General features: G+C 46.9%; 1 pseudogene; it reads right to left on the bottom strand.

Moving 5' to 3' along the window:
* The window catches only part of LOC147118944 (uncharacterized), a 62,384-nt pseudogene that overhangs the window by 39,487 nt on the left and 9,207 nt on the right, over window positions 1–13,690 (bottom strand).

The following is a 13,690-nucleotide window of genomic DNA, read 5'->3' as shown; positions in this document are numbered from 1 at the left end:
GCACTCTCCGTCCGTCTCCAGGTCCACTTGGCACCACACCGCTCTTCCCCCACTGCCGTATTTTATGTAACTTTCCCAAACCTGAGAAACTCCAAGCTAACAGACCCCACTCCTGGTACCAAAATGTGTAGCCTGGCGAAATGGAGCAGCACAGGACACGAACTTTCGTTTTTGGGTTTTTTTATTCTGTATTAATAACTTGGGTCTAGGTTTAGGATGAAATTGTAAATACATAAAACACAGTCGACAAAATACGGCAGTGGCTTGCTGTAAAACAGAACATGAGGTAAACCACAAATCATTATACAAAACAAAACATATCATACCATACATTCGTATGTCCCGTTATCACTTGTTACCTCTTACAAGCAAACAGAAAGTATTAAACTCGTTCGAAACGTAGCCCCAAGGACTCAACAACAATTTTAACAAAGGTTAACACCAGCACATGGTGGGACAATCTACAAGCATCCCCGTGATATCGAGTGATTTGGGAAACAATATCACTTTAAAACTATGTCTGGCTGCACTAAATGCTGTTTTAGTTGTACTTTACGCAGACTAAGTTCATTTCAAAAGTCATATTCACCCCAACTCTCCTCAGAGCACACCCCTCACGCTGGATCTAGAAAATGGAGGCTGTGAAGAAAGGGGAGGTTCCTTTGGCATCACATGGCCCTTCCCATAACCCTTTTCTCCTTTTTTCAAATTCTAAAGGGGAAAATGAACCGCGCCATCTAGTGGACTTAAATATTCACTGCATTTTCCCACTTGGCTACATAAAGATGAGAGCAATGCTGATTACCTTACGGAACTACGCAAGCTATCAAAGCACTGCCAGTTCGGAGCAGGACTGGCAGATACCTTATGGGACAAATTTGTCTGTGGATTTCTGAGTGAAGGAACCCAGAAGAGGTTACTCTCAGAGAAAGAGCTGATGCTAGATAAGGCTTTCAGCGTGGCAGTATCATACGAAACAGCAGCAAGGGGAGCTGCAGAAATACAGCAAAAGCCACAGGAATACGGCACCCACGAAATGACACGGCGATTTGAAAAATGTTATCGCTGCGGCAGAACAACCCATGACCAGAAGGGCTGCTGGTCCAAGGACAAAATATGCAGGCAATGCGGAAAGATGGGACACATTGCATGAGTTTGCAGGTCTGGGAAGAAGACTAACGACAACAAAAAGGCTACTAAGGAACAGTACAGGAAAGTACAAAAGATGACGGACAGTAGTTCCGAAGACCAGATGAGCGATAGTGAATCCGGGAACAAGAGACTAAGCTGTCTCAAACTTCACAACGTAATCGCAAAAGAGGATCACCGAACCATTTGGGTCACCCTCACGATAGCAGGGTCCCAAGTCAAAATGGAATTGGATACAGGATCAGCTCTAACCGTCATGAATCGACGAGACTACGAGCGGTTATTCTCACACATACCCTTGAAAGAGACATCCATTGTCTTGAAGACGTATACGGGGCAAAAAGTATACCCCCGAGGGAAAATAAGGGTGCCTGTTGAATACAACGGCAAGGAAATACAGAAATTGTATCTGTACATACTGCAAGATGGTGGACCACCGTTATTGGGATGTGAATGGATCAGAAAGATAAGTTTAGACTGGCACTCCATTCAGGCACTGACGGTGGCTGGTAAAAAGGATGACGACGTCACTCCTGGACGATTGTCAACAATCTTAGCTAACGCCAAAGAGGTATTTCAACAAGAACTTGGAACTCTTAAAGGCGTAACCGCCTCAATAAAAATAGAAGAGAATGCAATTCCCAAGTTTTTCAAAGCAAGACCGGTACCATATGCAATTCGCCCAGCCGTCGAGGCAGAGCTGGAGAATCTGGAGAATGCAGGCGTGTTATCTAAGGTAGACTGGAGCGAGTGGGCGACACCCATCATTCCTGTCATGAAGAAAACATTAAACAATAAGTCTGAGGAGCCAAGGAAGGTTCGCATCTGTGGGGACTTCAAGGTGACGGTGAACCCAGTCCTTCACACAGTACAATATCCTCTTCCAAGGATAGAAGATATCTTCGCCTCACTATCTGGAGGGAAGCGTTTTACAAAAATTGACCTAGCACAAGCATATTTGCAGATGGAGGTTGAAGAATCCTCTAGGAAGTATCTCACAATAAACACTCACAAAGGTCTTTATTATCAGTATAATCGACTGGTATTCGGAGTAGCATCAGCTCCGGCGATATGGCAAAGAGCGATGGAACAAGTCCTGCAAGGAATTCCGGGGACTCAGTGTTACTTGGACGACATCCTAGTGACAGGTGAAGATGACAGTGAACACCTTGCCAACCTAGAGCAGGTGCTCACTAGACTACGTGAACATGGGCTACGGGCCAATCGCCCCAAATGCGAGTCTTTTAAGAAGCAGATATCGTATTGTGGCCACGTGATTGATGAAGAGGGGTTACATAAGTCCCCTGACAAAATTGAAGCGGTAGTTAAGGCTCCAGCGCCTTAAAATGTGTCGCAACTGAGGTCATTCCTCGGATTGGTGAATTACTACGATAAGTTTATGCTGAATTTGTCCACAATTCTGCACCCACTGAACGCCCTACTACAAACGGGAGTAGCATGGAAATGGAACGATGAATGTAAGCGGGCCTTTCAGAAGAGTAAGGACCTAATCACTTCAAGAGAAGTATTGGCTCACTACAACCCATCATTACCAATAAGACTGGCGTGTGATGCGTCTCCCTACGGCATTGGGGCGGTACTGTCACATAAATTCCTTGATGGTTCAGAGAGGCCGATAGCTTTTGCGTCACACTCGTTAACTTCAGCCGAGCGTAACTACGCCCAGATTGACAGAGAGGCCCTCAGCCTGGTGTGGGGGGTGAAGAAGTTCAATCACTACCTGCACGGTCAGAAATTTACTCTACTTACTGATCATCAACCTCTTGTCTCCATTTTCAACCCTCAGAAGGGCGTATCGATAATGACAGCACAACGGCTACAGAGGTGGTCCCTTTTCCTAGGGGCACACCAATATGACATCGAGTACAAAGGAACTAAACAGCATGGGAATGCTGATGGATTGTTGCGCCTACCGTTGCTGACGGTGGAAGAAGAACTTGCAGTGGATCCAGTGGAGATATTCCACTCGACCATAGTTGAATGTCTCCCTGTGACGAATGCAAACATAGAAAAGGAAACATGAAATGACCCAACGCTCTCCTGGGTCTATGATTTAATGGTGAAGGGATGGCCAGCACATGGCGAACCACTGCTGCCAGCATTCTCGCCGAGAAGAGAACAGCTGTCAGTGTGCAGAGGAACCTTGATGTGTGGATCCCGAGCAGTAATTCCACCCAAATTGAAGGATAGAGTGCTCAATGAGCTTCATGAGGGTCATCTGGGAGGGGTAAAAATGAAGAACTTAGCCAGAGCGTTTGTGTGGTGGCCGGGAATCGATAGAGAAATCGAAGAGATGACCAAGAGCTGTACAGGATGCCAGAAGGTCCAAAACACCCCACCACAAGCCCCTCTACATCCATGGGAGTGGCCCTCATCTCCATGGCAAAGGGTGCACATTGATTTTGCTGGTCCATTTATGGACTCGATGTTTTTAATTGCGGTGGATGCACAAAGTGGCCAGAGGTAATAAAAATGTCCTCAACCACCACAGAAAAAACTATCAGTCTTACGAACCATATTCGCCAGAAATGGGCTGCCTGAACAGATTTGCTCCGACAATGGACCACAGTTTGTGTCTGAAGAGTTCCGGAGGTTCTTAAAGAACAACGGTGTTAAGCATTACACATCCGCCCCATATCGTCCAGCCACTAATGGATTGGCCGAGAGGTTCGTTCAAACATTCAAGAAGGCTATCAAGGCAATGTGTAATGAAGATATACCCCTACAGCACAAGGTGGATAACTTCTTGTTTGCCTACCGGAATGCGACACATGCGGTTACCAACCAAACTCCAGCCATGATGTTCTTCAATCGAACACTATGATGCCGCTTGGATTTGGTTAAGCCAAACATCAGAAGAGAAGTGGAGAACAGGCCGTTTCAGAATATGAATGAAAGGCCGACCAGGAGTTTTAAGATAGGTCAACCAGTTTTGGCCCGGGACTACCGCACAGAGAAATGGCAGCCAGAAGCGATCTGTACATGGCAAGGACCTCTAATGTATACCGTGGACATTGGAGGGAGCATTGTAACACGCCGTGCTGACCAGATTCTAGAGTCACTGGGAAACGTCAACTCCACACCACGATCTGATACACCTGGCGATGAAACCGAAGTACCAATTGCATCTACCGCAGAATCGGTGGTATTGGAAGCAGACGAACCAAACAACGACATTGATCCCGACTCAACTTTGCCAGAAGAACCTGATACCCCAAAGAGGCGTTATCCAGACAGAATCAGGAAGCCTCCTCAAAGACTGAACTTATAATTGCTTAACTTCAACTAATGTGTCTAGCATCTGTAATTGTAAATATGTTATTTCATTGTTAATCGAATGTTATGTAATGTTTAGCTAAAAGGGGAGGAATTGTAGTGTATGTACTTTGCAGAAGGAACTATATTCTGCAGCCCCTGTATACTGCAGTACTAGTAGTGACCACCCCTGTATATAAGCCTGTGTAGTAACATTTGCATAGTAGTTCCAGGTTGCCTCCATTCAGTAAAGACCTGTTATAACCAACTCCTGCAATCCGTGTCTCAATTGTACACGGCCATAATAGCAGGTACAGCAGGGGTTAGATACAGAATGAAGCTCAAAGCTCCCTTTACACTGTGCCATCTAACACTCCCAGGGTAGGTACAGAATGGGTTAGATACAGAGTAAAGCTCCCTCTACAGTGTCCCATCAAACACTCCCAGGGCAGGTACAGCACGGGTTAGATAGAGAGTAAAGCTCCCGCTACACTGTCCCATCACTCCCGGGGCAGGTACAACACAGGTTAGATACAGAGTAAATCTCCCTCTGCACTGTCCCATCAAACACTCCCAAGGCAGCTACAGCACGGGTTAGATACAGAGTAAAGCTCCCTCTACACTGTCCCATCAAACACTCCCAGGGCAAGTACAGCCCGGGTTATATGCAGAATAAAGCTCAAAGCTTCCTCTACACTGTCCCATCAAACACTTCCAGGGCAGGTACAGCACGGGTTAGATACAGAATAAAGCTCCCTCTACACTGTTCCATCAAACACTCCCAGGGCAGCTACAGCAAGGGTTAGATACAGAGTAAAGCTCCCTCTACACTGTCCCATCAAACACTCCCAGGGCAGGTACAGCACGGGTTAGATACAGACTAAAGCTCCCTCTACACTGTCCCATCAAACACTCCCAGGGAAGGTACAGCACGGGTTAGATACAGAGTAAAGCTCCCTCGACAATGTCCCATCAGCACTCCCAGGGCACGTACAGCACGGGTTAGATACAGACTAAAGCTCCCTCTACACTGTCCTATCAAACACTCCCAGGGCAGGTACAGCTTTGGTTAGATACAGAGTAAAGCTTCCTCTACACTGTCCCATCAAACATTCCCAGGGCAAGTACAGCCCGGGTTATATGCAGAATAAAGCTCAAAGCTTCCTCTACACTGTCCCATCAAACACTTCCAGGGCAGGTACAGCATGGGTTAGATACAGAGTAAAGCTCCCTCTACACTGCCCCATCAAACACTCCCAGGGCAGGTACAGCACGGGTTAGATACAGAGTAAAGCTCCCTCTGCACTGTCCCATCAAAAATTCCCAGGGCAGGTGAAGCACGGGTTAGATACAGAGTAAAACTCCCTCTACACTGTCCCATCAAACACTCCCAGGGTAGGTACAGCACGGGTTAGATACAGAATAAAGCTCAAAGCTCCCTCTACACTGTGCCATCTAATACTCCCAGGGCAGGTACAGCACGGGTTAGCTACAGAGTAAAGCTCCTTCTACACTGTCCCATCAAACACTCCCAGGGCAGGTACAGCACGGGTTAGATACAGAATAAAGCTCAAAGCTCCCTCTACACTGTGCCATCTAACACTCCCAGGGCAGGTACAGCACGGGTTAGATACAGAGTAAAGCTCCTTCTACACTATCCCATCAAACACTCCCAGGGCAGGTGCAGCACGGGTTAGATACAAAGTAAAGCTCCCTCTACACTGTCCCATCAAACACTCCCAGGGCAGGTACAGCACGGGCTATATACAGAGTAAAGCTCCCTCTAAACTGTGCCATCTGACACTCCCAGGGCAGGTACAGCCCAGGTTAGATACATAATGAAGCTCACAGCACCCTCTACACTGTCCCATCAAACACTCCCAGGGCAGGTACAGCACGGGTTAGATACAGTGTAAAGCTCCCTCTACAATGTCCCATCAAACACTCCCACAGCAGGTTAGCATGGGTTAGATACAGAGTAAAGCTCCCTCTACACTGTCCGATCAAACACTCCCAGGGCAGGTACAGCCCGGGTTAGATACAGAGTAAAGCTTAAAGCTCCCTCTACCCTGTTTCATCTGACACTTCCAGGGCTGTGGAGCACGGGTTAGATAAAGAGTAAAGCTCCCTCGACACTGTCCCATCAAAAACTCCCAGGGCAGGAACATCACAGGTTAGATACAGAATAAAGCTCAAAGCTCCCTCTGCACTGTGCCATCTAACACTCCCAGGGCAGGTTCAGCATGGGTTAGATACAGAATAAAGCTCCCTCTACACTGTCCCATCAAACACTCCCAGGGCAGTTACAGCATAGGTTAGATACAGAGTAAAGCTCCCTCTACACTGTCCCATCAAACACTCCCAGGTACAGTACGGGTTAGACGCACTCACTGACACCAATCTCCCCGTCTGATATAAACCAACCCCACAGTCACTGACACCAATCTCCTCCCGTCTGATATAAACCAATCCCACAGGCCCAGAAAGATTAAACTCAGCCCGTTTCTTGGATAGGACTTGTCTCGAGAAAGGATAAATTAGCAATCTTGTTGTACGAGGCCCCTTGGGTCGGAGCGATCATAATATGATCGAATTCTTCATTAAGATGGAGAATGAAGTAGTTGACTCAGAGACAAGGGTCCTCAATTTAAATAAAGGAAACTACGATGGTCTGAGGAGCGAGTTGGGTAGGATTGATTGGGGAATGGCACTCAAATGGTTGATGGCGGATAGGCAATGGCAAACATTCAAAGACTGAGTGGATGAGCTACAGAATTTGTTCATCCCAGTTTGGCATAAAAATAAAACATAAAAGGTGACTCAACCGTGGCTAACAAGGGAAATTAGGGATAGCATAAGATCCAAGGAGAGGACATATAAATTGGCCAGACAAAGCAATAATCCTGAGGATTGGGAGCAGTTTAGGATTCAATAAAGGAGGACAAAGGGATTAATTAAGAAAGGGAAAATAGAATGAGAGTAAGCTTGCAGGGAACATAAAAACTGACTGTAAAAGCTTTTATATAGAAAAAGATTGGTGAAGTCAAGCGTAGGTCCCTTGCAGTCAGAATCAGGGGAATTTATAATGGGGAACAAAGAAATGGCAGACCAACTAAATACATATTTTGGTTCTGTCTTCACAAAGGAGGACACAAATAACCTCCCAGAGATGCCGGGGAACATAGGGTCTGATGAAAGGGTTGAACTGAAAGAAATCAGTATTTGTAGGGAAATGGTGTTAGGAAAATTGATGGGACTGAAGGCCGATAAATCCCCAGGACCTGATAATCTACATCCCAGGGTACTTAAGGACGTGGCCCTAGAAATAGTAGATGCATTGCTGGTCATCTTCCAGAACTTGATAGACTCTGGAACAGTACCCATGGATTGGAGGGTAGCTAATGTTACCCCACTATTCAAAAAAGGTGGTCGAGAAAAAGCAGGGAATTATAGACCGGTAAGCCTGACATCAGTAGTGGGGAAAATGCTAGAGTCCATTATAAAAGATGTAATAGCAGAGCACTTGGAAAACAGTGACCGGATCGGACAAAGTCAACATGGATTTACAAAAGGTAAATCATGCTTGACTAATCTACTGGAATTTTTTGAGGATGTAACTGGTAAAATAGATAAGGGAGAACCAGTGGATGTGGTGTATTTGGACTTTCAGAAGGCTTTTGATAAGGTCCCGCATAAGAGATTAGCGTGCAAAATTAAAGGCACATGGGATTGGGGGCAAGGTATTGACTTGGATAGAGAACTGGTTGGCGGACAGAAAGCAAAGAGTTGGAATAAACGGGTCGTTTTCCGAGTGGCAGGCAGTGACTAGTGGGGTACCACAAGGATCGGTCCTAGGACCCCAGCTGTTCACAATATATATTAATGATCTGGACGAGGGAATTGGATGTAACATCCCCAAATTTGCGGACGACACAAAACTGGGTGGGAGGGTATGCTGTGAGGAGGATGTCGTGAAACTCCAGCACGATTTGGACAGGTTGGGTGATTGGGCAGAAACATGGCAAATGCACTATAATGTGGATAAATGTGAGGTTATCCACTTTGGTGGCAAAAACAGGAAGGCAATTATTTGAATGGCAATAGATTGGGAGAAGGGGAAGTGCAAAGAGACCTGGGTGTTCTTGTGCTCCAGTCGCTGAAGGTAAGCATGCAGGTGCAGCAGGCGGTTAAGAAGGCAAATGGTATGTTGGCCTTCGTAGCAAGAGGGTTCGAGTACAGGAACAAGGATGTCTTGCTGCAGTTGTACAGGGCCTTGGTGAGACCGCACCTTGAGTATTGTGTGCAGTTTTGGTCGCCTTATCTGAGGAAGGACGTTCTTGCCATGGAGGGAGTGCAGCGAAGATTCACCAGGCTGATACCTGGGATGGCAGGAATGACGTATGAGGAGAGATTGTGTCGATTGGGCTTATACTCACTGGAGTTTAGAAGATTGAGAGGGGATCTCATCGAAACCTTTCAAATTCTGTCAGGCCTGGACAGACTAGATGCAGGAAGGATGTTTCTGATGGCCGGGGAGTCCAGAACCAGGGGTCATAGTCTAAGGATAAGGGGTAAGCCATTTAGGACTGAAATGAGGAGGAATTTCTTCACCCAGAGAGTGGTGAACCTGTGGAATTCTCTGCCACAGAGGGCGGTGGAGGCCAGTTCATTAAATATATTCAAGAAAGAGTTGGATATATTTCTTAAGGCTAAAGGGATCAAGGGATATGGGGAGAAGGCAGGGACAGGGTACTGAATTTGGATGATCAGCCATGATCTCATTGAATGGCGGAGCAGGCTCGAAGGGCCGAATGGCCTACTCCTGCTCCTATTCTTCTATGTCTCCATTCCCGTGCCGAGGAGATTGCTGTACCAGACGGGAGGGGCAACATTTGGGGACTCTCGATTCTCCACCAATTCCCATTCCCCTTCTTTCTGGTGGATAATGGAGGTGCCACAGTGTGTAATGTGCAAGTCAGTAAGAATTGTCAGCGAAGATTAATCAGCAGTTTTTAATTGGAAATGTTGTTCAGTGGAACTTTTCAGACAATAAATTGTAGATTTTGTACCAAAGATCAATTTAGGGTTAAAATAAAATCCATAATTTTGTCAAATAATTTCTTATGAAAGTCCTAAATTAAGGGGAAAGATCACAGACAGCGGTTCTTAAAGGGACACTGCAGCCCCAACAAGTCAATCAGCTATATATCCATATTAACCCTATAACTGGGCTGGAGTTTATCAGCAGAAATAAACCTCAACTGTCAGGATGATTTCAGTCCTGGATGTGATTAACAGCAGCAATAACATCAGAATCTAACTTCTGCAGTCCCTTGTGAACTCGCTGGTGTGTCAGCAGGTTGGATGACCGAGTGAATCCCTTCCCACACACAGAGCAGATGAATGGCCTCTCCCCAGTGTGAACTCGCTGGTGTGTCAGCAGGTGGGATGAACTGGAGAATCCCTTCCCACACACATAGCAGATGAATGGCCTCTCCCCAGTGTGAACTCGCTGGTGTGTCAGCAGGGTGGATGAACAAGTGAATCCCTTCCCACACACAGAGCAGATGAATGGCCTCTCCCAAGTGTGAACTCGCTGGTGTGTCAGCAGGCTGAATGAGTAAGTGAATCCCTTCCCACACACAGAGCAGATGAATGGCCTCTCCCCAGTGTGAACTCGTTGGTGTCTCAGCAGGCTGGATGAGTGAGTGAATCCCTTCCCACACACGGAGCAGGTGAACGGCCTCTCCCCAGTGTGAACTCGCTGGTGTACAATGAGATTGGATGACTGAGTGAACCTTTTCCCACAGCGAGAGCAACTGAATGGTTTCTCGTCAGTGTGAACTCGCTGGTGTCGAATCAGTTCCTCAGAGCTTTTAAAGCAGTTCGCACAGTCGGAGCATTTAAAAGGTCTCTCGTCAGTGTGAACCCGCTGGTGTCTCAGCAGGTGGGATGAATTAGTGAATCCCTTCCCACACTCTGAGCAGGTGAATGGCCTCTCCCCAGTGTGACTGCGTCGATGAGTTTCCAGATCTGATGGGTAATTGAATCCCTTCCCACAGTCCCCACATTTCCACGGTTTCTCCGTGGTGCGGGTGTCCTTGTGTCTCTCCAGGTTGGACGATCAGTTGAAGCCTCGTCCACACACAGAACACGTGTACGGTTTCTCCCCGCTGTGAACGGTGCGATGTTTTTTCAGGCTGTGTAACTGGGTAAAGCTCTTTCCACAGTCAGTGCACTGGAACACTCTCACTCGGCTGTGTGTGTCTCGGTGCTTTTCCAGTCACACTGATGTTTGAAATCTTTTCCCACAGACCGAACAGGCAAACATTTCTCCTTCCACATTCAAAGGCCGATGATATTCAGGTCCACATGAATGGAGTGACTCTGTCAGATCTTGATGTGATGTTTGGTTTGAGTTTCACGTCTGCAAATCCTCCCCTTCTGATACCCTGTAAAAGGAGTTTACAAAAGTCATCACTGTAAGTACAGGATAATAATTCAGAACATACAATTCTAGTTTCTGTACAATGTTCCTTCACACGTGGGGATTCGAACCCTGGGACTGTACATGGTGATCGCTGAACACAAAACCCAGACTGTTAATCATTTTCAGCTACTGGACTTAGCATGTGTCCCACAGCATCTCTCTCACCTTCGATGTGTGAATAGAGCATCACGCCTGCAAACCTGGTTTTAAATTTAAATTCACTCACCAAATGTATTTAACAAAAGATGAACAAGTAAACACGTCCTAGCCCACTAATCCAGCTCTACATTCACAGGAGGAAGCCTGTTATCGAACTCATCGAGTGGACAAAATAAAGAAAGATCCCAAATGTAAGAGTCCCTCGAATCCTTTGAAAAGGCCTTTCAAATCCCGACTGGTTCTGTAGTGCATGTACCTTTAAGAGCCCGTGTACTGTAATACCGGTAGTGACCACTCGGGTATATAAGCCTGTATAGCGTCTTGTATCTTTTAGTTCAGCCTGACCTCCGACTAGTAAAGACCTGTTGAATTTACTCTTGTGGTCTGTGTGCAGTGATTCCTATTAACCATAACTAGAACACACAGACTTAACAGTGGCGACGAAGACGATCTTACCCTGCGGCAGAGATATATCCAAGGCAGTTTAACGGGCGTCGAGAAGAGGCATCCGCCCTAATCATCCTGCTGAGAAAAGACTCGGGTCTGAAGAGCAAGGAAGAATCCTGACACGAAGCCTTCCATCAGCAACAGGCAGTGATCATCCCTTCTATCATGGTGGTGGGTAAGCCGATCAGCGACGAGCAGCAAGTCGGCCACGTTGGCTGTGAAGTAGGGGAGGGAAAAACGGAGGATATAAGGGCGGAGAACTCGACCACGGCCGGGGAAAAGAGCCGGACAGAAGTCGGGGCCAGAGGCGCTGAGACTGGGGCAGCGTAAGGCACGGCAGCCGCGGTGAATGCAAACGCAGCCGGTGTAAAAGACCGGGCTGCAAGCGGGCTGGGAGACGCAACAGCGCCGAGAGAGAGCTCGACCGCGACCGGGGAAAAAGGCCGGGCAGCTACCGAGGCCGCGAGGCACGAAATAAAAAAAAAACCGCGGAGAACTCAGCCGCAGCCGGGGGAAAGGACCGGACTGCAAGAGGGGCTGGGAGGCACGGTTTGAGAACCGCTGGGGAGGGCGAACGCAGCAATACGGCAATCGCCATTACAGCCAGCAGGGGAGAAAGGCAAACGCGGGAAACCGCCATTTTTATAGGCGGGGGAAGAAGACAAGCGCGGGAAACCGCCATTTTGAAAAAAATAAAATAAAAATTTCTTTTTGTTTCTCAAGAAGATTGCGAGGATGCCTAAGCGTGGTAACATCAATGATTTCGATCCCGATGTTGAAGATTGGGCCACGTATGTAGAACGCATAGAGATTTATTGTAAGGCAAATAAAATATCAGATGAAGATAAAGCACTAACCTTACTAAACTCAATGGGTGCGAAGACATACGGGCTATTGAAGCATCTTCTATCACCAGCTAAACCGGCGGATCAGGCTTTCGCTAATATTCTTGCTGTCCTGAGAAATCATTTGAACCCCACACCGCTGATGTTAGCGGAACGATTTAAATTTTATGCGAGAACGCAACTGAAAGAGGAAAGCAACGCGGAGTATTTAATTGAACTGCGTAAGCTAGCGAAATACTGTCAGTTTGGGGAAAGACTGACAGAGGCACTGAGAGACAAATTCGTGTGTGGATTGTCAAAAGAAGGAACACAAAAGCGGCTGCTTGAAGAGAATAATCTTACACTTGATAAGGCTGTCACTATTGCAGCATCGCACGAAGCCGCAGCGAGAGGCACTGCGGAAATGCAGCTGAAGGCAGCGGTACTCAGTGTAGATCAAATGGCTTTGGGTACAGCGAAATGTTATCGTTGTGGAAAGACAACACACGATCAGAACCAATGCTGGTTTAAAAATCAGGAATGTAGAAAATGTGGCAAGCTTGGTCACATAGCTAAAGTATGCCGGTCAGGAAAGAAGACCAGCAACAAAAAGTCACCGCAGGAAAAGTGCAGAAAGGTACATAAGGTGGCTGAGAAGAGTTCGGATGAACAGAATTCGGATTCAGACTCCAACAGCAAGGAACTGGGTAGTCTGAGAATTCACAATGTGAGTAAGGAAGCTGACCTACAAACTATCTGGGTCGCACTTCAGATAGCAGGAGTCCAAGTGAAGATAGAATTGGACACCGGTTCGGCGTTGACGGTCATGAATAAGCAAGATTACAAAAGGTTATTCACACATATTCCCCTACGGGATACGGAGATAGTATTGCAGACATACACGGGGCAAAGAGTATACCCCATCGGAAAGATAAAAGTCAAGGTGGTACACAAGGGCAAAGAACACCAAGGAATGGACTTATATGTACTACCTGAGGGAGGTCCACCACTTCTGGGACGGGAGTGGATCAGGAAAATAAATATGGACTGGCACTCCCTAAAAGCAATAACGGTAGATTCCGGAAAAAAAGATGTCAAACCTGAACGATTGTCCAGAATATTGGATGAGGCTAAAGAGGTGTTCCAACAGGGACTGGGAACACTGAGAGGAATTACGGCAAAAATCAAGATTGCAGAACATGCAAACCCAAAATTTTTCAAAGCCAGACCGGTACCTTATGCGATATGACCTGCTGTGGAAGCTGAGCTGGAAGGGCTAGAACGTGCAGGGGTACTGTCGAAGGTGGACTGGAGTGAGTGGGCCACGCCCATTGTTCCCGTCATG

This window comes from Somniosus microcephalus, chromosome 4 (assembly GCF_052327205.1).
Source record: "Somniosus microcephalus isolate GS21.2 chromosome 4, FLI_Smic_1.0, whole genome shotgun sequence".
Lineage (NCBI taxonomy): Eukaryota > Metazoa > Chordata > Chondrichthyes > Squaliformes > Somniosidae > Somniosus > Somniosus microcephalus.
Note: the sequence above shows the minus strand (reverse complement) of the source record. Positions and strands in the feature narration are given on the sequence as shown.